At 45.7% G+C, this 24,843-nt stretch overlaps 1 long non-coding RNA gene across 1 annotated transcript; it reads right to left on the reverse strand.

The window, feature by feature from the left end:
• Window positions 1–9,452: 9,452 nt before the first annotated feature.
• Window positions 9,453–15,850, reverse strand: LOC109493905. The gene is made up of 4 exons (XR_006588998.1): window positions 15,001–15,850; window positions 14,437–14,532; window positions 12,077–12,227; window positions 9,453–11,891 (listed from the first exon to the last, which is right to left on the reverse strand). It is a non-coding gene; the product is annotated as an uncharacterized LOC109493905 (long non-coding RNA).
• Window positions 15,851–24,843: the final 8,993 nt, after the last annotated feature.

The raw sequence follows: 24,843 nt of genomic DNA on the forward strand, positions 1-24,843 counted from the left end.
TGGCACAGGGTAGGCACTCATTAAATATTGAATGATTGGATAGTAAGTGAAAGAAAGCTTTTCTGAACGTCCCTTAAAGATGACACCCCATGAGGGGAATAGAAGGCACTTATGTTAATAGGAATGTGCGCTGTGTTTGCATGTCTTTATTTCATTCCACTCTGACTCAACTAGAGAGAGGGAGAGAGAGGGAGAGAGAGGGAGAAAGTGATATGCATGTGATTCCTACTGAATGGAAAAGGAAGCAGAGGATCATAGTGTTCAAGCTCCTCCCTCCAGGTCACAGCTGGGCAGGTCTCAGTTTCAAACCTAGGTCTGTCTGAGAAGAAGGAAAGCCAGCACTCTCTCTACTCTGCTGTGCTGATCAATGCCCACAGTGTGGAAGCAAGGAGGTCCATATTCATGAAGATGGGAAGTGAAGGGATGTAACTAGACATCCAGTGGAAGGGCAGTCATGGCATTTTCTAGTTGCTTTGAAATCCGGGTTCACACATCTGGCAAACAGGGTTTGTTTGTTTTGTTGTACCTGTAGATGAAATTTGAGTATCCTCAAGCTCTCTCACTGGTGTTTTGGCAGGTGTAAAAACATTTCTTGGCCACTTAATATACGTTTAGATGCTGTTAGAATATCCCATGTGTATCCTGTTGTATAATTCTCATAAAAACTCAGTAAGCTATTACGATCCCCCATTTTACAGCTGTACAAACTGAGGTTCAAAAGAATGAGTTATTTCATTGAGGTCATACACTGTAATTGACAGAGCCAATGTGTGAATCTAGAAATGTCTACCAGTTAAGTATTCTTTTTACTTCTTAGTTTGATGACATTGCAATTGACAGAAGAAAGAAGAAGAAGAAGAAGAAGAAGAAGAAGAAGAAGAAAAAGGAGGAGGGGGAGAGGGGAGGGGAGGGGGAGAGGGAGAGGGAGAAGAAGGAAAAAAAGGATTCCAACTAATTCTTTAAGAAGCAGACAAACTGTGCCAGGAGTTAATCTATTCAATTTCTAGGAAAAACTGATCATTATTGACAGAATGAAAAATACTGACATTGTTGTGGTTGATCAATGCTGGTTTGGTTTTTAAGGTTCCTTCTCACATGTTCCCTCAATTCAGCAAATATTTATTGAATGGTTCCTCTGTGCCCCCTGGTTCTCTAGGCCCCGAATACAACTGAAAAGAGAACAAAGTCCAGCTTGCCTCCTCGGTGGGGAGAAAGAGACAATACACTGTCTTCATTCTATTATTTGATTGAACAGCTGTATTAAGACACAATTCACGTATAAAACTTATCCATGGTGGGGGGACCTGGATGGCTCAGTTGGTTAAGTACCTGACTCTTGGTGTCAGCTCGGGTCATGATCTCACAGTTTGTGAGTTTGAGCCCTGCATCAGGCTCTATGCTGACAGCATGGAACCTGCGAAGGATTCTCTCTCTCCCTCCCTCCCTCTCTGCCCTTCCTGACTTGTGCTCTCTCTCTAAATAAATAAGCATTAAAAAATATTTTTAAAAATTCACCCTTGGTTTTTAGTACATCACAGTGTTGTGCAGCTGTCATAGTTGTCTGAATCCCAGTCAAGTGGATATATAATTTGTCAGGAGTGATAAATGCTCCGAAGAGAAACAAGTGGGGTGAGGGTGAATGTGCTGCTGGTCTACCTGCAGTGGTCAGGACAGGCCTGCTGGACAAAGGGATATTTGAGCAGAAACTTAAATGAGGTGCGGGAATGGGACATGGACATCTAGGCACAGAAAAGTCCAGGTAGAGGAAACAGTGCAAGACCCTGAGGCACAAGCACACCCTGTGCTCGTGGAAGGGTAGACAAATCAATGACTAAAGGCCAGAGGGCAAGAGAGAAGACAGTCTCATCCATGAGTTGTAAGGGACAGTGTGTCAGGGTACCTAGTGCAATGCCTGGTATACAACAGGTGCTCAATAAATGAGAACGGTGGTTATGATGGTCATTATCCCTGTTCTCGTCTTAACGATGAGGCACCTTGCTTCCTGAGCACAGGAGCTCTGACTCACCTTTGCATCCCCCCAGAGACAAGACCAATGCCTTGCACTTAATACACAGTCGTTAAACATCCATCTTCTTGGTGAAAAAATAGAATTTAATCTTTAAAATAATAATCTTTGTTTGTTATGAGAACAGGCAGGAATAAGTGCCTGGATGGACTGATAAATCATAAAGACAAGTTAATATTGGCAATACTGTTAAGTAGTTCTACCGAAGAGGCATGGGTTTCTCTAAGGCCTTCAAAGTTCCTATTTCCTTAAGAGATGGAGTGAAGAGTTTTGTTTTGTTTTGTTTTGTTTCTTTCCCCAGCCCCCGGTTTGAAGGCAGCTTTGTGATGGGGTTTCTTTATAATTGGGCGAGGGGGTGTCTGGGTCAAAGTGACAGCTAACTTGTGCTGCTATTACAACACATTACATAAATAACTCTAGATAATTGCTACCATCCATCAATTTGGGGAGATCAGTGGTGAGGGACGCTGCCAGTTTCTTGGAATGAAAACTAAAGCTGCAAATAGCCCATAAAGTCACACTCGCTAATCAATGCCAGTGTTTTTAAGGGAGGGCAAATTGGTCTAGTCACCAATTCAACCTTGAGAAGGATTCCCCTGTGTATCCTTCGTATTGCTTTGCAAGACTTTGCCCAATCCTCACTTAGAATGTTTTTTTCTTCTCTTTCACCGACTTTTCTTTTTTTTTAATCACAGTATTATTCTTAGCTCTGTCTTCCCGTACGTTGCAACCTGAAGCCTTTGCTGAGTTGGCTGAGGACAGTTAAGATTTCTGATGGGTTTAGGTTAGTCTGACCACTATAGGCAGCTGAACAGAAAGAGCATCCTGGCTCCTATGCAGATCTGGGGAGTTCTAAATGTGCAGCTTTTGTCTACACGGGTTGAGTTAACCTGATTCTTTTTGAATTCTTTATTTCATTCTGGGTTGGCAGAAGACTAAAAACCAACCAACAAACAAACTTCAGATAGCAGCACTCAAGGAGTGTGACATTTGCAGACAGAAAGGATTCTCAATGATCTCCTCTTGCTCTTGACCCCAATTAATTTAATACCCTGGGTTGTAAGCACCATGAGGCAGAGGCCACCTAACTCCAGGCCTGGGACAATGTGTCTGGCACAAAGTGGCAGAAAATCTTATTGAATTGACCCTGAAGTAATGAAGTCACACTTTTGGTGACTGAAAATGAAATTGAACAGGCAGCTCCCACAGCTAAGTCTCTTTTGAGCAGAGATAAATGGTCAACAGCTTGCTTTGCAATAACCCAGGAAACTCTGGAAACTCTTAGAATATAGGGCCCTTGATTACTTCCCATGTGAATGGACCACAAGGTCTTTTCAGGGGTGGTGATGGGGGTGAGTGTGTATGCTCAACAGGTGTGCATTCCAAACACAACGAAGAACTTTCCATTGCTGGCACAGGGTCTAGTTTTCTTTCTCCATGAGGAGTTTGCCCCTTTTGTAAAAAATCCTCTTTCCATCAGAGTATCCCTTTAGGTGCAAGCCCCTTACATCAGGGCGAGATGCGGGGCCTGTGAATTCCCTTTTGCTTCACTTTCCCTGCTCTAAGTCTCGCAGTTTGTCCCGATAAATGTTGGATGTTCTTCAGGATGTTAGACTCTATTATATTAGTCAGAAGTACTTTTGTGAATAATTAGTAGGAAATTAAAGGATTCAAGGGTGATTTGGTGTTTCCCGAAATCTTTAGAAGTTCTTTGACGGGGGAAAAAAATAAGTAACTCTTGCTAAAAACCCTCAAGCCAAGGGACATTGTTCTTTTTCATGGAAAATTGCTACTTACAAGCATGCCATAAAATGTGTCATACTTTTGGGTCAACAGACACAGAGCATTTAAATTTTCTTGGGCCAAACAAGATGTTGCCGGTGACGGTTTTACCTTTTCTAGGTGCCAGTGCAAAGGGCTGATCCCATCAGTAACTCTCCCTTCCTGGCAGGCAGCCTACAGTAACAGCAACGATAGTGTTAGCAAGACTATCTTCTCTTTGAATGGCACTCTATGCCTCCCGAAACTTCATTCATTTGCATGATCCTTTGGTCTTCATCACAAGCCACAAGGATGGTTGAGGCAGGTGCTATGATGGTGATGAAAGAAGCCGAGGACCACAGGGTGTGTGGGAAGTGACTCAAGGCTTCATAGTTAAGTGGCAATGCCAGAACTCAGGTCTCCCTGTTCCCCAGCTGGCACGCTTTCTGCTCTAAGAGGGTCTCTGAGGAGGGGAGGGACGTGTATTCTCAACTTTAATTTCTGTTCAGTGCTTGGTTCAATCCAGAGAGAGATTCCCTGTGCTCCCAGGAGTCTGTAGTAGCATTTGCCCAACCCAGACCTAAACAAAACCAAGCCAAACCCGAATAGAACAAGCAACATCTTGGCTGACCTTGTCAGGCCTGCTTGCTTTGGGGCTCGGTTCCCCAAAGCAGGCCTTGGCTCCATGACCATCACCGCTCATCTCAGGCTTGTCCTGTGCCCTCACTTTCCACGGTGAGCACTTCTGTCCCTGGGGCTGCCATCTACAGGGTCTGGCCATAGGGCCCCTTTCTTCTGCTCGGCTAATTTGTCCTTGAAGTCGTCCCTTCTCTGCCGGGCTTCTCACTTTTGTGCCTTTCCTGACAACTGTCCCTGCTCTACCTCAAGGCCTGTGTCTTCTTTCATTTGATGAGACTTTTGGGCTTCTCGCTGTTCTTTTCTCCTCCTTGGTCCATCTTCTCAGCTTTCTAGCATCTTCCTAAACATACGCCTGCTTTCTGATTCCCATCAGGGGAGGTCGCAACCTATGGAGCGTGGCATTGGAGTCCCAGCCAGCCAACCTCACCACCCTGTCTTTCACCATTGCCCTGAATGGAAACCCCAGCCACACTGTCCTGGTCATTGCCTTCATTATCTTAACTACACTCCCTGCCTCTGGGACTTGGCTCACACTATTCCCCATGTAGAAATCTAACAAATCAGCTTTCAAGGATTATCGCGAGTACTGTCACCTCCAAGAAAACTTCTAGTCACAGCTCCTCCAGAAAGGGAGTCTTCCCCCACCACTGACAGCTGATGCGAAGGCCTCTCTTGTATGCAATATTTACGAATCTATCTGCCCTCATTAGGCTGTGAATTCCGTGACACTCAAGACTGGCTCTTAGTCATCTTTGTATGCCCTGTATCTGGTGTGAAATAAACACGCAAAGGTTTTCTTTTAGCTGAATTTGGCCCTAGGTGAGTTATATTTTGATGGCTCGACTATCTATACCCTCTCCTCCATGATAGGGTTATCAGGGAATATTAGAATATCCGTAGCTGCCTGGTTGATATTTATTTGTCAAGGGTAGCAAGAGAATAAAGTAGGAAAATGGATACTGGACTTGGGGTGCCTACCCTTTGTGGGCCCTCGACTTTTGGGCAAGCCTGAAGGAAACACTGGCTGGAGGAAAAGGGGGCTAACTTGAGGGAGCTCCCAGGAAGGGGACTGGGGTAGTAATGTTTCCAAGTACACATACCACTGGTGGCGGAAAGAGGTGGGGCCTTGGGACTGGAAACTGTCTTCTAGTTCTGTGTTATCCCTTGGGCAACAACCTTGGACAAGCCTCTTAGCTCCTCTGAGTTTGGGGGTTTATTATGGCTCTTTCATAGATTTATTGTGGAAGTGGTCCTTAAAAACTTGGACTGGGCCTTTAAGTCAAGGAAAGACGTCGAAAATATTTAAGATGGAAAATGAGTTTGGTAAGTTGGTAGTAGCAAGACCAGACACTTTGAAAGGCTATTTATCTAAGAGAAGTAAAAACATACGTTCGCAAAAGACTTGTAGAAGAATGTTTTCAGTGGCTTTATTTATAATGGCACAGAACTGGGAACAACCCAAATGTCCATCAACAGGAGAATGGACAAACTATGGTATCTTCATACAATGGAATATTACTCAGTAATAAAAACTAAACTACTGATATATGAAACAACAAGGATTAATCTCAAAAACATGTCGAATGAAAGAAGCCAGACAAAAAGAAAGAGATACTGTAAGATTCTGCTTATATGAAATTGAAAATCACAGGTTGAATCTTTGCCAAAAGGTATGGGATGATGGTTGTCTATGGGGCTAGAGATGGGAATTGGCTGGTAAGATGAGGGAGTAGTCCAGGCTGCTGATAATGTTCTCATTCTTAATTGATGTGTTTATTTTGTGAGTGTTGGTGTTTGTTAAAACTCATCTAAGGTCTGTGTAGTTCAGCTTATGTTTGTCAATTAAACAAAAAATGAAAATCCTGAGAAAAATTGTACAGAATCATTTTAGGCCAGACTTGGGAGCTGGTGGCATGGGGAATTCATACCATTGACAGTAGAGCCCCAGAAGCTACTCCTCTGCAACCTAGAAACATCAAGGGAAGTTTCTAAGAGAAGAAGACATTTGGGATGAGTTATGAAATATAGATAGGAATCTACCAGATGGACCAGGGATTAGAGTTTATTTCAGGAAGAGAGAAAGGAAGAGCCAGGGCCATGGATTGAAAAGAGTTAGAAGCATCTGAACCTGCAGGTGGGAGGTTGTGGTAGGGGAGCAGATCAGCACAGGAGGTGGAAGATGAGGTCACAAAGGCAGCTTGGGTGACCCAAGGGATGGCGATCTCAGCTGCACAACAGGGCAGGGGACACCCAGGACCAGATCTCAGAGGAGATGTTTGCAGACAGAATTTGGGGAGAGTGGTCAGCATAAAAGGAACAGTTAAAACATTTGGGGATGGATGAGCTGACTCAGAGAGTTAGAAAAACACACAATATACGAGGTCAGCCAGGCTAGCCTTTGGCCGGGACTCAGTAGCTGAGAATGGACATGAAGTTGGCTTCGCGTGCAGACTGATGGAGAGAGAGATCATTCTTTCTTCCATGAAGTGTGCAGGGACAATCAAACGTGGTGGCCTTTCTTTCTGAGCTGTGTGATACTGCCTTTGTTCAGGAGCTCTGCCGTGACAGAAGCTCATACACTGCGTTATTCAGGCTGAATGGACAGAGACTGTGTCTCAGCACACGAGAAAAGAAGTCCCAGAAAAGAACGACATCCTAAGATGACCAGCCGTTATGCTGCCTGGTGCCTCCTGATGCCTATTATGTAACTCCTCCATGCCTCAATTTTTCATTTGTAAGAAGAGAATATCACTACCACAGGACTCTTACGAGGATTCAGTGAGTTATATTTATAAAGAACCCAGAATGGTTCTTGGCACAGGATGAATGTTATATAAATGGTTTTTCACATAAATACATGTAAATTGTTAAATAAAAAGCAGGGTTCTCAATGAAAAGAGCTATAAAACAGAACTTCCCAAGTATTCTGGTGGTTAACCGGTAGAAGAAAATTTCCAAAGGAAGAACAAATTAAGTTTTGTAATCAATTCATATTGTGGAATAATTTTAGAATTATATGAAAGTTGCCAAGTACAGAGAGTTCCTCATCAAAATAGTGTTTTTCAGTCTGTGCCCAGTACTAACAAAGTGCTAACCTGGGCTCAGGGATGGGAGTGGAGTGGGGAAGGAGTAACCATACAGTAACCACTCACCCAGTCTCTAATATCTGTTAGAGAAGCCGAGTTTATGTTTATGCATTCATTCAGTAACCACGGAGAGCCTCGTAGGTGGTCAGCACTGTGATAGGTGTTGAGGAGTCAGTGGTAAATTCCCTCATCCATCAAAGACTATGAGCACCTGCTGTGTTCCTGGTATTATGCCAGGCACTAGGGATGCCACAGTGAAACTCACTATCTATGCAGGTTGTTCTTATGAGAAACAGAAAAGAAAGAGAGATGCAGGCCAAGCGTGATGCGAGCTTCGAGGACAGAGGGTCATTTCTAATTGGGCTGAGGCTTCACGGACAGGGTAGTCTTTGGGAGACTGAGATGGGTAGTTGGAAAGCCTCACCTCCCTCCAATAAGGGCTGCTGGAAAAGATATGCAGCCTTCAAAAGGCTTCAGACCTTGTCCCTAAACCTGAACTTTTGGTGATATTATGCTATATGGACTGGGGAGTAAGGGGATTAAATCAGTTTATTTCTTAGCACCCATGTTCCAGAAAGAAGGAGGTGGTGGGAAGGTGGGAGGGAGGGAGAGAGGCAGGGCGCCAGGGTGGGTGAGAGAGAAGAGAGAGGGAGACTAGGGGAGAGAAGAGAGAATGGAAATTAGGTTCTCTCTTCCCCTTAGGGAGAAGCAATGTCTGAAGGATGTCTAGAAGCCTGGTTCAGGCCTTGAACATTTTGTGACTCAAATCATCTATGGCTGCTGATTTCCAAGTTCTTCCTGCATGAACACAGGCACTTGTTCCTTAAAATGACCTAAAGACTGTCACAACGCACTCAAATCAGAAACCACTTTATTTTTAGTTACTTTCTCCCCTTCCTCCTGCAAGTGACTTCTTGTATCAGAGGAAGGCGGCACATAAACCCTGTGGCCAGCTGACCTTGTGCCCCTGGAGAGAGTGAATGCCCATAGCCAGGAGAAGGGTGGGCTCCTCTCTGTGACGCTCCTGCCCCCTCCTGGCCCCCCACTCTTACCTGCTCTTGCTAACTTCTCAGATACTCTGAACTTTCAAAGGACAGAGACAATGTTTGAGTAGTCCCTAGCACATGCCTGACACATGGCAGGTACTCAAATCCTCATAAATAATTGGCCAAAGGACCGTGGAAGCTTCACGTTCTGCCAGAATTGCGACACGAGCCTCAGATTGTGTTGCTTCTATAAAGACTTACAAGGGCTATGTTATTCCAAGGCAGGCCCATCGTGGAAAACAAAGAGCCAATAGGCCCTCTGATTCTCTCCAGTTCACTGACATGTCTCAACCTTTGCCAGTGCCTATGTCTGGGACCAAAATTGTCATCTTCAACCCATTTTCCTAAACCTGCTTTTAATTTCTTTTTTTTAATTTTTTTTAATTTTTTTTTCAACGTTTATTTATTTTTGGGACAGAGAGAGACAGAGCATGAACGGGGCAGGGGCAGAGAGAGAGGGAGACACAGAATCGGAAACAGGCTCCAGGCTCTGAGCCATCAGCCCAGAGCCCGACGCGGGGCTCGAACTCACGGACCGCGAGATCGTGACCTGGCTGAAGTCGGACGCTTAACCGACTGCGCCACCCAGGCGCCCCTAATTTCTTTTTTTTTAAAGGACACCACTTTCCTCTCAGATAATCACATTTAAAAACTACGAGAGATTCTCAGCTTTTCTTTCCCTCCGCAAATGAATTGTTACCAACTCTGTGAATTCTGCCATTTCATTATTTCTCTAAAATACTCAAGCCCTTATCATCCACCTGAGAATAATCACCATCCCCCCCAGGTGAGTGTCATGCCCCCAATATTTCAGAGCAGTCCTGCTAACATGCACAATGGACTACATCTCACTCTGGTTAACACCTCCCCACCCCCCCCCCCCGCCCCGGGGGTAATCCCTTGCCTTTCATTCAGGTCCAGGATTCAGAATCTGCACGCTCATGAACACAAGTCACAACTTGTTCATACCACTTTGCCCCATTGCCCCCATGCCCCAAATAACTTGTCAGTCATAACAAGTTATTTCTTAAAAACACCAGCCCCTCTCTTATTCTGTGCTGGTTGAATCTTCTCAGAGCTCTGGGGAGGGAGAGTGAGATTTGGCAAATCAACTCATTGTGCTGTTCCCACCACTACTTTTGACATGGAAAAGCCCCAAACTGGGGAAACTCGCTGCCATTGAAATACCATTGAGGTCATTGTAGTGCGAACCATGTGAGCTCAATACAGTCAGAAATTTTGCATCTCTACCAAAAATAAAATAAAATAAAAAATAAATAAAGAAAGGAAAAGAAAAGTAAAGAAAGGAAAGCAAACAAGGAAAGGAAAGGAAAGGAAAGGGAAGGAAAGGAAAACTGCAAGTTAACTTCAGCCCTTACAGAATTTATAGTAATAGCCCAGTCACTAGAAAGCCAATCAAGGCTCAAAGCCCAGAACTGCACTGGGAGAACACCCAGTATGATCTAACACCTATTTCCAAATTATAGTTAATTTTTATGACACCATGGACCTTAAAATATGATGTGTTTCCCTTTACTAAATACCAAATGCCTAAATACTTCTTTCCTATAAACTTTCATTATATCCTTCAAGTAAAACCTAGGAAAAAGGGACACAGAGAACAAGGATGGTTGAGACCTTTTGTCATCCAATCAGTTTCCCTGCCAGGATCATTGCGAGCTCGACTGGAAGGGTTCACACAACCCCAAGACAGGTGGATGTTGAGTAGGGTGTTTAGCCCAGCTCGCTGAACCTACAGGTAAGTGCAGCATGGTCAGGATCCTCTCTAAATAACCGGAAGATCACTGTTTTTTGGCCTGTGAGACATTAACCAGGTTTGTATCCAATCTTGAATCTTACTCTTACATTAATTTCTCATTTGAACTAGTTTTAACATCTTGTTAATTAAGGAGATGAATGAAATCTTTGACACTGTTTTATATGTGTAGGAAAGGCATGCTTTTAGCTTTGCAAACATTATACTTTAACGACGTTCTTGAAACACATGCTTTTGAAAATGGGAATGAGCTTCCATGTTAGATTTGTCTGGCCCAGCCTCACCTTGCATCTTCGCTTTGGTAGAAACTTCTCTGCCTACTCACACCCAAGTTATCACTGTCTACTCTGCTCTTCCCTCCCTCTAAATATAACCTAGAGTAGAACACAACTACTTTGCCTTATGGGTATTTACATGTAGACCTTGCCCCCCATCCCTATCCACAAGGCTGTGAGACTTTTGAAGACAAGAATTGAGTCTTCTTTCATTACATACCCCCTCAAGCATCTATCGACCCAAATGGGCATTCACATTTTAGAATGAATGAGGGGTTAGCAGATAATGGATGAATAAATGAATAAATGAATTGGGCATGGCACTTGGAATACAAAGATGAATAAAATCAGTTGACCTGGTGAAGAGATGAGCTTGCATGGGGATAACCAGTCCTGAGCTCAGTTAGATATATGTGTGTCTTAGTTTTAATTTCAAATCCACACATACTTGCATTTCCTTTGGCCTGGTCCCGTTGTTGTGTAGCTATGTACTTTTTTTCCCCCCACAGGGATGGCTGTTTGACGATTATTGTTTGAACAATGCCAACTAATCAGTTATGTTCACGGGATTTGGGAGCATTGATCTATATTCTTTGGAAAAGGGTACGTTGTTATTTAAAATGTAGCGTAGGCCAAGTGTCATTACTAACATATCTCATAAGAAACCAGATGTTGCCAAGGTTTACCTCACTTCACTTAAGTACCAGTCACCATAAAATTATATTTTGTCCAATGTTTTTGGATTGAAGTTTAGTATCTGTTGTAATGTGATTATCTTCTTATCTTAATTATTACTGGATTCTCAGGAAACTTTCTCCATGTTCCAAGTGGGGGCTAGGGACTCCTCACTTTGCTCCCACAGCTTCTATGTGTGTTCCGCCTGTCTCAGTATTGTGACCTGGAGTCGCTGGATGTTAGGAACCATGTTTTACTCATCGTTGGCCCCCAGCACCCAACACGGGGGCCTGGAACTAAGTAGGTGTTCAGTGATGGTTGGTTGATGAACAGGATGAGAGCAAAGAGCATGGGCTCTGGTCAAAACTCACTTTCGCTAATGATCATTTTCCAATAAGGATAATATTATGACTCCCATACAGATAGAAAATAGCCATGTGCTCCAAATTTCATGTGGCTCATGAGTCAGTGAGGGAACTGGGCAGATGTTAAAACCGGAAGAATCCAAAGAGCTGGCACACGTCTAGATGAGGAATATTGAAATGAATGTGCAAATGGAGGCAAAGTCTGCTTCTTTCACGGTCAGGAGAAAAGCCCGTTGCACCTCTGTAGATAGGACAGGATTTACATGTCTATAAACAAGGATTATTTTGCATTGCTATCAGTTATCTACAATTCCAGAGTTGTAAAATAGCTCCCCTAGAATCAGAACCAGATCACCTGGAAGGTGTCTTCTGGGCAATACAGGTTCCCATTAAAGCACAAATTTTCCCCTGCGGTTCAACTCTCACCTGTGCGGACAGGTCTTGAGATAGGGGCATCACGTTCAGAGAGAAGAGCACTCTCCAACACCTGGAGACTCGAAGCCCTGTGTTTCTGTAATGGGAGGGAAGTCCCTAGAAAGAAGAGTGTAGGGGCAGGCAGTAGCCAGACAGAATATATCTGGAAGGCCAAGATAAAAAGTATGGATTTAATCTAAAACTTTTAATTATATAATCATAGCAAATATATATACATCTATATACATAAATATATATGCAATACGTATACATATATACATAAGTATATATGCAATACGTATATATATATACATACATATATATACAATACGTATATATATACATACATATATATACGTGTATATGTATATATATACACACACATACGTATATTCATATATATGCATATATTTCAAGCATTCAGCCCTAATTTGTGTACCTTCATTCCTAAATTAGGCACATACGTTATAGTACCCGAATACTTCTATGAGCATGAGTTTGGCCACTTCTTGGCTGTGTGACCACAGGCAAGTTACTGTACATAGCTGTGCCTCAGTTTCCCTGCCTCTAAAATATGATGGTGCCCCAGAGCTGCTGTGATGGGGCTTAGCAGAGTAAGTGCTCAGTAAATGTCAGCTTGAAAACATTCACAAATAGAAACTAAAATGAATGAGATATAACATAAAGTGCTGACGTTTGTCTCTCTGTGCTCAGTGGATCAGCTTGAGCACCCACAGGTGTATGTGCACGTCGTTCCAGAGGTTATACCTAAGAGGCTTGTTAAGGTCTGTGGGTTGTAGAGATGGGGGTTGCAGCAGGGAGAGGATCAGAGGCAGGGAGGCCAGGAGGCAGGGAGGCCAGCATTGTAGCACAGGAGGGAGCTGACATGGGTCTGGGCACATGGGGGGAGACACGAGGATGGCTCACTGAGAACAGTGGTGGAGGCCCTTGTGCCATAAGCTTTGGACATGGACTTGGTAGGCATGCCAGAATGAAGACTGGGAGAGGATCCTCGGTGGGAGAGGTGGATAGTGCCTAGAACAAGCTTTGGAGTTGGGAAAGACAGGAGGTGAAAAAGAAAAGAAAAAGGCAGAAAAAGGCCAGAGCAGGAGGCTTGAGGGGCAGTGGGCTGGTCTCCCATTGTCCCCACGGCTTTGGGAGACACTGGCAGCTCATGATGCCTGCCGCTTGCATTAGTATTTATGACAGGCTACAATGGGCTAAGAGGGAGCAGATTTTGCTACCCCAAAATATGTCTCTTTGACATAAGGCTTTTTTGAGCTAAAGGCAGTGAAAACGCAGCAGATTCAGGAAAAGGTCTTTTCCTCCCCATCAACCGCCTAAATTTGCATTGGAAAGGGGGCCTCTGCCAAGAAGAGAAGGATTACTAGAGATACCCCTTTTTTTCTTTTAAACCTAAGAAACTTACCTGCACCACGAGGCAACTTTGTTTTCCAAACACCTCTCCCTTCCTGTGAACGAATGGCCTTCCTGCCCTTTGACCCCAGACCCAGACCCAGACCAGGACCCCTTCCCTTGGCCTAGGATGTTACATAAGCCTCAGTTCCCTGGCTGCCCTTTGGACCTCATGTTTTTATAGGGCTCCTATATGTATGAAAATGTTTCTTCTCCTGTTCATCTGTCTTATGTCAGTTTGATGACTAGATGAGCCCAAAGAATCGAGAAGGGTCTGAGGGAAAATGTTGTGCCCCTTCAGGGCCATGGTGTTACCTACTATTTCCAGGCCTGCTGTTCTGCACAGAGACAAGGCTTGTTACTTTACAGACAGTAGTTTCTTTATATAGTCTTCCCGGGAAACCTTTAGGGGTTATTATCATCCCCATTTTGCAGATGAGGAGTCAGAAGTTGAGTGGCTTGAACTGAAATGAGAAGCTTAGTAAAAGCACCCTGCTTTATAACCCCAAAGAGCATATGCTCTTTTTCTTCTGTGCCCCGCTGGCTCCTGCTAAAACTTAGAAAACTGTGCACGCTCTTTATGCCCTGGGTATCCCAGTTCTCAGCATCCTTTCAGGGAACAGCTTTCCCTCAAACGCTGGGGTACCTGTGTCTAACGAACGGGACACCTCCACACTCGCTTGCCAGGAAGTTCCTCCTGTGCATTTCCACCCTCACCTAGGAGACAGAGAGGAGTGGGGAGAAGCCCAGGCCAGGAAAGAAATTCTCCTGTGGCCCAAGAGACCAATCAAATATCCCCTAAAAAGGCCTGGCCTGCACAAGTCAGGGTGGTCGGCTGGCAGAACCTAATCTTTTAAGAAGATTCAAGCGCAGAAGGACCGGCTGAGACTCTCCGGGTACCCCAGGCCGTTGCAAAGGAGGCAAGTTATAGACCTCCTGTTACCTGTTACCCTCACCGGAAAAGGCCATATATGTGTTTCACGTCCTGTCCTCCACTCCATGTCTTTTCATGGCAGAATCTTCTTACTTCGAGAGAACTGGAGGAAATCTACCTGGAAATAGGTAAGTTACAGATGAGTGTAGGGCATAGATTTAGAATATGTTTGACCCATTTTCAGCTCTTCACGCAGACCTACATCAGATGGTCCAACAGGAAATGAGAGGAAGCCCTGGGACCTGCTTTAAGTAAGAGGCCAAAATGATATCTAAAGTGAGTGGCTTACCTCTCTATGACCTCAGAAAGTTGAGGAGCAATTTCCCACCCATCTTTGGTAAATGAATATTTAACATGCGGTAAGCCTGTGTCAATTGTGCTTTTAAAATGCTTCCCTTCCCCCTTATCTAAGGCTTCTGTTTGAGCTTCCTTGTAAAAGGCACCCAAGGTTTGTTGAATGAATGAATGAATGAATAAGAATCTTTTTCGCCCCCCCCCCCCCTTTAGTACCAAAGGTCAGTTTAAGCCAGGCCCTTGGCTGAGTCATCACGAACTCCTGGAATTACTCATAAACATGCAGTCTTACCATAGATTACACGTTTGCCGGAACCAGATCAGAGGTAGTCCTGTTGAAACTATTTCATTTAAGCATGGGAGGTGCAGTTAGGGTTGTGCCCGTACATTGTTGAGTTCTATTCCGGATCATGACTGTGATGATGGCTCCCGGGATCGCCCCATTCACTAACTTGTGCAGAATTAAAACTCTTGCACAAACGTGTCTCACTGACAGGGGATAGATTAGCCTCTCAGCAGCCTTTCTGGAGCACGTGGCGTGGACTCAGAAACGGTGATGCCGAGGTTCAGAGATGTTTCGAAGCCTCGCCAGTCTGTCCTTGGACCATGGAGCAGACGGGTGGCCCCTACACCACAGCAGGAGCGGCTTCTCTTTAAAAGGGGATATTGTTCTTTCTGTTCTCTAAAGAGGCAGCTCAAGCTCATTTGAGGTTACAGAGAAATCAGCTTCCCGATTTAGGGGAAATTGGAGCAGAGCATGTGAAATGAAAATCAATACTTGGGAGTTTTCATAGAGTCTTCCTTCTCCTCCTCCTCCTCCTCCTCCTCCTCCTCCTCCTCCGGGCTAGGCACGTGGCATTCTGGCAAGCTCAAGATGTTTTAAATTCAGGCTAATTCATTTGAAACAGCACAAGAGAGAGAGAGAGAGAGAGAAAAGCAACTAAATCCAAGTGTTGCAAACTCCTTTAGCAAATAATTGTGAAATAGCGTTGACTTTGCCAGTTCCTGTTTTCATTTTCCATAAATCTATTCTGGTATCATTTTATTCCCTTGAAGTAGATGTAGCAAGTTCTTGGTGATACCAAATAAGACAACAAGAGGGTAATCAGAACCTCTGCTACTTATTAAATAACAGCAGAACCCCAACTCCATGTTAAACCTAGAAAAATGCCCTTTTCAGGGAAAATTCAAAATGTTTTTTTTTTTTTAATTTTTTAAGTGTTTATTTATTTTGGGGAGATAGAGAGGCAGAGTGGGGGGAGGGGCAGAGAGAGAGGGAGACACCGAATCCGAAGCAGCCTCCAGGCTCTGAGCTGTCAGCACAGAGCCCGGCGCGGGGCTTGAACTCACAGACTGTGAGATCATGACCTGAGCTGAAGTTGGACGCTCAACCGACTCAGCCACGCAGGTGCCTTCAAAATGTTTTATTAAAGTGACAAAACTGCTTGCAAACGTCCCCGAGCCAGTGTTGACACGCGTGCAGTGAGTAGGAATGATAAGCTGGAGAAGCTCAGGGGACACCAGGTCCCCGGAACTCGCAGCAGGGTGGGGTGGGTGAGCCTGCCACTGTCCAGCGGCGGGAGCCCGCGTCGGTGACTTCGCTTCTCTGAGCCCGACGGCCCCTTTCGAGAAGGCCAATGGTGATACTGGTCTCAGAAGGGTCTCCAGTTAGTCCCAAGGGCGGGGAGGGGCCTCCACCTAGTAGGAGTCAGAGCACGGCCGGCCGCTGTCCTTGTTGTGAAGGTGGGGGAGAGAAAGGATGAAGAAAAAGAAGCCGAAGCTTTGCTCTCGGGAGGCGCGAAGCAAGGGAGTTTTAAAAACGGGAGGGAAATCCTATCAGAAGCAGATTGCTATGGAAGCAAAACAGCCCGCTATCTAAGTGAGGCTTTCGGGATAAAAATCTGACACCCAAATTCTTTCCGTGTGCTACTCCCAGTCCTGCCGAGCAGAACAAATGGAAGGCATTTACCTTTCACCAGTCCTCCCCCCCGTGCCGGCTTTTGACGGCCCATCAGTTCAGGCCTCAGAGCCGGCCACAGGCAGCCCGGGCTGGCGGGATCCAATTTGTAGGCTCTTCCTGGCCTGTTGCTTCCTTACTGCAGGCCCACCTCGCCAGGCCTTGCGCTCCTCCCTCCGGCCCCTTTCAAGCGGAAAGGCACCTGGCGGTGGCCGTGCCGAGGGGGGAAACGCGGCCATCCATCTGTCACGTTCTTTCTTGTCATGCTGGGCTTTTGCAAGATCAGAATTAAAAGGGGATCAAAATGTCACTCCGGGGTCACCTGCCCTCATTCTTTTCGTTGGCCTAGTAGGAGCTCCAAAAGCCCGCTAGAGCAACGAGTGGAGGTCAGGCAAGCATTTGATGTCAAGAAAAGACAGTGTGGACTGGAACATCGCGTCTCAGCAGACTGCCTCGCCTGCAGAGCTCTGGGCAGTCCCAGAGAACAGTCTCAGCTGGCCAAGATCACAAAATGAGAATCATGCAGTTTTTTTTATCTTCCTCTCAAAGCTGCATCCCGTGGCTGTGCTTGCTCATGGCATCCCCGCTATCGCTCTCATCTCCCTGTTGCCTCGTAACTCCTGGTTCTGTGTTCTGGTCACTTTACCTCCCCCACTGCCCTCCGAGCCATTAGCTTCTTAAGGGGGGGGGGGCCTGTGTATCTTGACTCGCTGTGACACCACGGGCTAACGTGGCCCCGGCACCAGCTGGCGCTCAGCGTCTATTCCCAGGATGCACGACTTGAAGTGAATGCTGGATTCTGCTTTACAGCTTTTTATCCCAGGACTTTGGGTCCTCAATAACCCTTGAAAAGTCCCATTAAGCTCTTTCTGGAGGAACATAGAAACTTGTATTATAAAAGGTTCGGCTTCCAGCTCAGTCCATTCATGAAGATACAGCATATATCGTGGGCCTGGAAGGCCGTTAGAGATCTAGTCTCTTCGTGTTACCTGATGAAGGTGTGGACACCGGAAAAGGGGTGAGAACTGGCATTTGTGCAAGGAGGTGGCAGAGTCAGCATGGGAACTCGAACAGCCTGTTTCGTTGAAAAGGGCTTCCCGTACCCTGGGAGGCAGGATGGTATAGTGGTTAAGTGTACAAACTCTAGCCATCAGGCTTTCGAGTTCAAATCTTGGCTTTGTCGCTTGTTAGCCGAGTGACCTTGGGCGAGTCATTAAGCCTGCCTGTGCCTCAGCTTTCTTGTCTGTCAAATGGGGATGACACTTGTCCCTACCTCCTAAAACACCCTGAAGAATGAAAGGAGTTAATATCTCTAAAACGTTTAGCAGTTTTAGAAGCAGTACCTGGCATGGAAGAAGCCCTATTACATGTTTATTAAAATTATTATATATTCCATAAGAATTCCAGCTCAATAGCCACTTCTGGGCTCTGTTCTGTGCCAGGAGCAGCATGTGGATGGGAGATTCCAGATGAACAAGTCACGGCTTTGGCTCCCAAGCTGCTTGCAAAATCCTTTTAATGGGGACACGGTGAAGGAATGATGGATGTGACCCAGCCTTGGGCTCAGAGAGAAGCGGCCAAGGGCAGATGTCAAAGCTGTAGCTCTGCACATCCTACAGATGGAAGGTGAAGGCCCTGCGTGATAAATACCTGCCGCCCCTGCGACAGACCGGATTTTCTAAGGATGAAAGTGATAATACTTCCCATTCACATGCTTTTCCAGAACCTTACCATTTTCCCATCGAGAGGGACTCTGATTCCCCTCTGTCTGAATCTGGGCAGGGCACCCGACTTGCTCAGAAAGGACAGAATGCTGCAGAAGTGTGGCTGAGTGACTTCTGTGGCCAGGGCAATAAAGGTCGGCGCTGGAGAGCGAGATGGATTTCTGTCTTTGAAACTGGGACGTTTGCCTCTGGAGTCCTTAGCTGACATTTAAGAAACGTGCGGCTACCATGCTGTGGGGAAGCCCAGGCCACAAGGACAGGACACGTGCGGGGTCTCTGGCTGACAACACCAGCTGAGGTCTTTGCCGACAGCCAGACATGTGAGTGGAGATGCTTCCAGATGATTCCGGTCCCTAGCTGCTGAGTCACCCCCGGCCTCTGAATTTTCCCATTTCAGTCTTCAGATACTGGGGAACAGAGTCGAGCCTGCGCCCTCTCCAAATCTCCAATGCACAAAACGTGTGAGTATACTAACATGGTTATTTTAAGCCACTACGTGTTGGAGTGATTTGTTATGAAGGAACAATAAGCAGAGCCCTGCCCTCGGACCTTCGGCTATGACTTGTCTTTTAAGACTCCCAGCAACAGACAAGTCTGTCTCCAGAGATCTTAGAGGAAGAAAGCAGGCTTGCAGCACAGTTAATAGGATTTGTTTCTTCACGAGTCTAGAGAATCCCCCGTGATCAAAGGTGTTACAGCTGGAAAAGTTTCTAGAGCTGTTGTGCTTGCCGGCATTTGGCTGTGACAGCTCCGCAGGGAGTCACCACCAGCACCTCTAGCAGAGAGGGCCTGCGATTGGACCTTCTTCCTCACAGCTCTTCTGAATGGGCACGGATCTCAATGGCTCGGGCAGGTGGAAGTGCCAGCTTAACACTGGAGCAACGGTAGATCCACCTGGAGGTATGGAACTGCCCTTGAAGGAGGGGAGGAACTCTCCATACGACTGGCAAGACAGTTCCCACATTTTCTAGATCGACTCTGTTATTCATCTTACTATCTGCTGTTTGCTCTATATTTAATGGCTACTATTTTGTTCAGTCCTCATGATCAGAAGGGGAAGTAGTTTGTCAGCCCCATCGCAGACATGTAGAAACTGAGGCTCGAAGACTAACTCGGGAGCACACGTATCCAATTAATGGGGAGGCATGGAGAAACCCGTGTCTTCTGATTCCACGTTGAGGTCTCTTGTCATCGTACTCTGCAAAGAATACCTGTTCTGGAGGGAAAAAAAAAGTGATGTGTGTTCCAAGGCTGTTGGGAGAGTGCTTGTGAAAGGTGTCACGTTCCTGCCTGTGTAGCTTTTCAGGTCATTCCCACCTACTGGAATTCTGCACATCATCTGTACAAGGAAGTTCGTTTCCTGCTCTGAGTGTTGACTTTTTGTGGTTCTTCCCGGGAATGAGATGGAATCAGTGATTATTTGAAGTATCTGCCACTATCTGTAGTGCAAATAGTCCCTCCAGGGCTGTCCTTAAACCGTCAAGTTGACGTCATTGACCAAGGGGTTGAGAAGGGATATGCATCTTCTGCTCTCGTGAGGCAATACTAGCCGACTCCAGCAATAGATGAAGCCAATGCAAGTACAGAATTTTTGTGATGCTTTGTTTTCCCCAAAGCAGTCAAATGCTTCCCCCGACCCCCGCCAAATTTTCAAATTATCAAAGACAGTAAGCAAAAACAGTGCTCCTGTTCCCCAAGTCAGAAGTCTATTTGTGAAGACCAGTTTCTTTAAAGGGGCACCACTCTGGAGAGGTGACGGTCATCATCTCCAGACAACTCGTTGTGTCTTTCGCCAGTAATGCAGTGCCCATGACGCAGGCACCAAATACTGATGCCTCGGCATGGCATGTAGGGGTTGGGGTGGAAGACAGCATTGTTGCAGGGCTGGGTAGTAGTCGCAGGAGACAAGCCCCGGAAAGGAACCCCACACGCTTCAACCTTGCTCCATAAGTCATTCGCGGCAGGCCTGAAGCTCAAGCGGTCTCCTCGGCTTCCACCCTTCTGGGACTGTGACTAAAGCGTTGAAGGGAACAGGAGAGTGTGTGACTCTCTTAAGGGGTAAGAACGCGTGGCCTTTCTTCTCTTACTGCCGTCTCCTCAGTGCCTCCATCCCTCTCTCTCCCTTAGATGTCTCGTAGCATGTCCTTCTACTGTGGAAGAGCGGATGGAGAGAGGTGGGTGGGGACTTCAAGGGGGAGCTCTGGTCTGGATGGAAACCGAGATCTGAGGGGACACTGGTGCACAGAGAGCAGGTGCGGGTCCCCAGCGTGAGAGTGGACGGCTGGTGGGGATTTGCCCGCACTCTAGCAGCCAGCCGCTGGCCCGGAGCAGGTAGAGGTTGTTAGAATGAAGACAGGGTCTTTGATCTGGCTCCTGCCCTTCTCTCTGCCAACCTCCACCCACTTCCACAGACAGACCAGACTTCGCTCAATCCCTTCCACACCCGGAAATTCCCGCTTTCAGTAAGTCTATCATCCCTCACTCTGTCCTGCCTTTGTAACTCCTGCTTACATTTGAGACCCAGTTGGGTTTCACCTCCCAGAAGACACTTCTCCAGCTGCGGCACCCCCCCCCCCCCACCATGACGCAGGCTGCTCTGGAAATGCCACCCCGATCCTGGTCCCCAAGCTCCCGGGACAGTTGAGGCCTACGCCAGCTCTAGCCTCATGTCCTCAGCTGCAAAACTAGGGGGGTGGATAAGCACTTCACTTAGTCCAGAGTTCTGGGGCCGTCTTTGCCACCTGTGTGTCCCCACGCAGTGTCCAGCAACCAGCCCAGCCTCTCCATTCTGTTCTACATAGAAGTGCTTCAGGTCAAAGCAATTGATTTGCAGTCTTGCAAAAACACTTGCAATGCAGTCTTGCCTACAGTGGCTCCAATTCGATGCTGACATCTTCGATAGAGTTGGCTTAATGGAGAAAAATGACTTTATTCCCTAAACAAGACAGACTTTGGTAGGGGCTGGGGTTTGTAGTGGGGGAACTTTTATTCACGTGTCACATTACTCTGAGGAACTTAAGCATCCTTTTGGCTATGCTTTCCATTTCTACCCATCCCGTTAATAAAGATTAATGAAAGGACTAGAATTTATTGAGAAAAACAAATCAAAATGACAATTTTTAGTCCCTTCGCCTAGAATCGTGGCGTGCCCAATTCAGGCATCTCATAAAATTCCATCCATTTAAAACTGGTTATTAGGCTGTTAATACTTAGTTTTGGTTCTGCTTACTCTCTGGAAATGCTGTTTTCCAAAAGCATAAGTGTGACAGGAAATTTCTTCACTCCGTGTATCCCTAAGTAGTTTAAATATTATTTCATAACAGCAAATGGGCTTTTCTCTTCTTGGGCAGGCAGGCTAGGGCTGGCTTTCTTATCTGGGATATGGGTATGACAGCGTGTTTATTCCCAGGGTGCCAGAGAGGAACAACTGAGACCGCGGGTGGGAGAACTCTTTCCAAGCTCCAAATGTCAAATGTAAGGAGGCTCCATGGCCAATGGTCGTCCTGGGCAGGCTTGCAGCTCTAGAAGCCCGTGTCCTTTTGTTCTCTGGTGAGAATGGGGTGACAATCAGACAGGACTGCGGGGGAACTAGGTCCTGGGATACAGACCCCATTAGCACAGTTTAAGAATCTGAGATGGAAATGCTTACACAAGACCAAGGTTTCTCCATGTTCTTTATTTCTCCCTGCCTTTCACAACTTACTCTCACACGTGCCCCTTTACCCTCTGCTAAAGGAGCGACATTTCTGTGAGGCCAGTTCCTCAAACTCAAAATTCGAGGAATTTGCAAACAGTCATCTCCTGTGGCCCCTGCCACAAAGTTTTCTCCCATCCCACATCTTCCAGTACATCTGTGATCTTTGGGTCCCTTGGCGCACTGGAAAATTCTGAATGCCGCTGTAGTCTTATTTATACTTACCCTCAAACGTAAATGTTCCTCCGAGAAAAAAAATACTCAAGGATGCCTCTTTTGTAAGAGATGGCTTTGTAAGAAATTTAAGACTTCAGGGGTCAGGGTGGTGGATTTTCAGTAGAGACTTCTAGATTTATGTCTTTTCAGTCGCGGCCTGATGAGGTCCTGGCTGATTGATCCGCCAAGGAGAAAGAAATGCATGCACGTTTGTATCTCCTCCCAGTGACTGAGCCATCTTGGCCTTTTCCCACCACTTCTGCTGCCAAATGAAAGACAGTCCTTTGTGTGTTTCTTACCTGCACTAGAAAACCGGCACCACAGAAGAAACTCTGACCAAGTAGACCTTTCATTTAGAAGAACATGACCACTAGGTTATTGCAGAAAGGGTAGACCTCATTATTCAAAGCATCCAAGAGGCAGAATATTTGAAATGTCAAGCTATTTGTGTATTTCAGCAAATATTTTAATCTGACTAGTATAGGGGGTTCACTTTAATGCGATCAAGTATTTACTGATCAATTATTTTCTACTAAGCATTAAAATCAGAGAACCTAGAGTCTATTAGAGCTCCACACCACCAGTAGAAACACAAAATCTGACATCTGAATAGTGCTGTATGGGTCACTCTGCAAATGCCCATCATTTTTAAGTTTTCCCAGTCTCCTGGTAGGGCAGGCAAGTCTGTGCTTGTTTGTAGAAGACAAAGCACAAGGAAAAGCCTTGTGTTGCCTGAGGAGACACCAATAGTTTACTGACCTAGTCCAAGCCAACTCACCTGGGTTCTTGCTCCTCAGGATTTCCCTAAGGCCAGGAGTTGTGTTCCTAGGAAACAAGGTCCTAGATGGCAGATGTTGAATTGAAACAGAGAAGGATAAGGTCCAAGAGCCCTCAACATGACACAGTGCAGAAAGTGCAAGGCCAGATGGTGGTCCGGGGAGGGAATGTAATACAGCAAGCACAGCACCACTGGGCATGGTGTGGGCAGGTCCACTCTTGACAGACTGGTCAGAGGGTAGTCTTCTGCATGACTCGGCCTTTGGGTTATGTATGTGCCAGATGTTCTTAGGACACCCAACGTCTTGCGGGAAATCAAGAGCTTTGGATTTCTCAGAAACTCATCTGAGATACTGGAAGGTCGAGAGGTTATAGCCGCTGAGGTTTCTGGCCTGGGAAGTCTTAAGATTTGCCAGTGGCTTTTGTTTCCCTGACTGGCTTTCACAGACACTGTGGTCATAATCTGACCGCTGGGCACTTTAGAATCCATTATCAAGAGCCACAGCAGACCTGTGAGAATCCATCCCTATAGTGGAAACCTATGTAACATTGTGTGTCAACTATCCTCCAAATAATAAATAAAATTCACGCATTAAGAAAACAAAAAGAATCCACCCTCAAAATCTCAAGAGATTGCAAGAGAACGGATTGCTAAGTAGAGCAAAAATAGAGCTAACAGGCAGTCCACCCAGTTTTCTAGTAATTCTTCTTTCATTTACCTAAGAGCAAATTCTTGGATGAGCTCCTGCTGGTCCAGTGCCCACAGCACCCGGTGTATTCACATACACGCTGGGGTGTCCAACGCCATCTTGGTATGAGTAATCATTATTTTCTCTATTTGAGACTCTGAGGAGTTAGTGTTTGGCCCAAGGATGGCGGTGTTAAATTTTCTGAATCCAAAGCCTGTGCGTGGTCCATCACAGCAGTGGTCAGTCCATGACACCTGATGCAGTTCAAGAGAATCATCAATGTGATTTGGGGACACTTCAGTAGAGAAAGGCAGAGCCCTGAAGGACATCATCCTAACCTTGATTTACAGTAGTTTTAGTTTTAATGTATGTTATACGCTGGATTTCATGTACAATTTCATTTGAGTCAAAGGTTCTGGACATTTAAAAAGTCCTGAAATTCATGACTCTTCACCTTTTAATCTAACATTTCCAAGTGAATAGGCCCAAGGACCTCAGATTATTTTCCTATCCACTGGATCCTTGAGTGGTTGGAGCTTTGGATCAGTTTTTGCAGATATCCCTGTGGTAAGGTGCCTCCGTTATTCATGGCAAACCAGCTCTGGGCCCTGAGACTGGGACTGCGTCCTGGTTGTCCTACTGAATCTTTGTGTGACCTTGAGCAAGTCACTTCTCTCTGACCTCACTTTCCTTATTCGACTGGATCAGCTTCTAGGCCTGACATTGGGAGAAAGGGTGAGGAGGCATGGAGATGGTTACAGTCTTCTGAAATATAGTACCTGCGCTTGCTGGCTGGAGGCCTGGCAGTTGGGTTCCCAGATTTAGCAAAGTAAAATATAGGCCACCCTGTTAAATTTCAATTTCAGATATACAACAAATACTTTTTAGTAGAAGTGTGTTCCATATTTGGGACATGATTACACTAAAAAGAATGCTGTGTATCTGAAATTCAAATTTATCTGAATATCCTGCATTTTTGGTAATACTACTTTGAAGGAATATTGTCCTCTCTATCCCTTTAGCAAAGAACTGGGGGGAAAACCCCAAAAAGCAAATAAACAAGCAAATGAACAAACAA

This window comes from Felis catus, chromosome D4, assembly GCF_018350175.1.
Source record: "Felis catus isolate Fca126 chromosome D4, F.catus_Fca126_mat1.0, whole genome shotgun sequence".
In the NCBI taxonomy this organism is placed as follows: Eukaryota; Metazoa; Chordata; class Mammalia; order Carnivora; family Felidae; genus Felis; species Felis catus.